The sequence below is a fragment of the Apaloderma vittatum genome, unplaced genomic scaffold (genome assembly GCF_000703405.1).
Source record: "Apaloderma vittatum isolate BGI_N311 unplaced genomic scaffold, ASM70340v1 scaffold366, whole genome shotgun sequence".
Classification (NCBI taxonomy): domain Eukaryota; kingdom Metazoa; phylum Chordata; class Aves; order Trogoniformes; family Trogonidae; genus Apaloderma; species Apaloderma vittatum.
Window position 1 is genome coordinate 4550 of NW_009723143.1, and position 2099 is coordinate 6648.

A 2099-nucleotide genomic window follows, 5' to 3' on the forward strand; every position below is an offset into this window, starting at 1 on the left:
AGAAAAGACCTGGGCTGAATTAATAGCTCTGGAAGAACCATAAATTCAGAGGAATCGTATTGCAGAGGGTTATTTTGTGCGTGCAATAAAAGGAACATTTATGGCTTTGGTACGTAAATTCGGTTTGAATGTGTTTTGAAGCAAAGACCTTTGAAATAACTTATAACTTTTCTCCTTTCATTTTAATATTGCTTTGAAGAGAAACGCCAGCCGCTCTGGTGCTATGCACGAGGGTGAGCGAGGAACAAGGTGGGAGCTCGGTTAACTCGGCGCCTTGTCCTTGGCGGTGGCCTGAAGCAGGTGAGGAGGAGGAGCAGGAGGATGCTCCAGGGCACTCAGGGGAGATGCTCAGCCCTGGGGTGGCTTTCTCTGAGTCCACGCTGGGATTTGGTGGCCACGTGTTTCCCATTGACCTCTGTGACAATAAAGACACGTGGTCGCAGATTCCTTGTGGGTGATCGGCTCGTCCAGAGGCGTTTCGGGATGCTCTTCACACACTGCAGTAAAGGCAGACGGCAGGGAGATTTCGCTTCCCTCTTTTTCCAGCCCGAGGGTGACGCTTTTGCGGGGAGCTGAAGAAGAAAGAGCGGGGCTGTGCCCAAGGAGACGGCGCTCTGGCCGCACAGCTCGGGTAGTGCCCGACCTGTGTTCACCCTGGATCGGAACGAAGGCACATTCTGCCCCTTAGCACACTGGGAAGAAAGCGTTCACCATGTCCCCGGGAGATGTTCAAGGGCTGGGGAAGCATTTACACCTCTGAGCACCTCCTGCCTGAGGAAGGAGGTGGGAGAATGGAGCTGGTTTAGGATGTGGCTCTCCGGGATGTCCCTGGTGCGGGAGGGCAGAGACAACCTGCTCCCGCCGCTGCACCTCCCCTGAGTCCCCAGAGCCTGGGGAGCTGGAGCTGCCAGGAAAAACGTCTGATTCAAGCGGCAAGAATGCAGACAGCATCACTCCTTGTTTTGTTTTGCGTTTTGTGTTGATTTTTTTTTTTGCTCCTTTGCTACGTATCACTATCAGTCAGAGCGACCCGAAGCAAAGCCCCTGCTCGTAAATCCTCACCGCTGCCGGGACCCGGAGGGTTTTCTTCCCCCTGTCAAACTGAGTAATCAAATCCCCTCGAACACGTTTTTAATTGGGTAACTGAAGGCTCTAATGTTCCCTCTGGGACATCTGCGGTGCGTTTGCCGAGGCAGCAAGGAGACGCTGCTCCCATTCCCTGGTGGGAATGACGCCAAGCAGCTCTCCCGCCTGGAAGCATTTAGGGCTCCGGGTGGCTGCCGGAGCCGTGGCACCCACATGGGAGCAATCTGGGGCGATGCCTGTGCCGCGCTGCGGGTCTGGCTCTGCTGGAGCCGCCAAGGTTGACGACTGTGTGGCAGCTGTGGGGCTGGCAGGATGCTGCCCCCCCTTTCCCTCCTAAAGCATCACAAGTAGGGGGTGAGTAATGACTGAGTTGGTGTGAGATCGTGCTAGAAACCATGGGATTTCCCATGAGGCCACTAGAATAAATTACCTGGGCCTGGAGGCACGTTCGTGTCTTCGCTTTGAACTTTGGAGTTGCCCAGGCTACAAATTCAATGGGAAAGGCAGGATGTGTGGATGTTCCCCTGCCTGCACCCCACCCTGGCTCCCCCTGCCCCTTCCCTGCTCTACTCTCTGCTCCCCACAGCAGCTTCTCAACAGGGGCAGAGCCAGGGTCCCACGAGGACCTTCCCTAAGGGGATGGTGGAAGAGACACGACATGCTGAGGCGAGGGAGCTGCTCTTGTCTTGGTCTTGAGCAGGTGGGTGTTTGTGAGAGTCCGGCAGCGCTTGGCTCCTATCTCAGCCAAGATGGTTATCACTAATTGAACTGACTCCAGCCACTCCTGACACCCACAGAAATGTCTAATCCTGTTTTGGAGCTACCTACTTCCTTGGCCTCTCTGCATCCTCCTTTCGCTGGGAATTTCCCCCTTCAGACAACTGGGCTGTGTGAGAGACGCACATGACTGTCAAAAACCTACCGAGACTTTCCGCTGGGTAGACGATGTGACGACGTGAGCCCGTGGTGGCGGTGCTGGGTGGATGCTGGAGCTTTTTGGGTCTCGGTGCTGG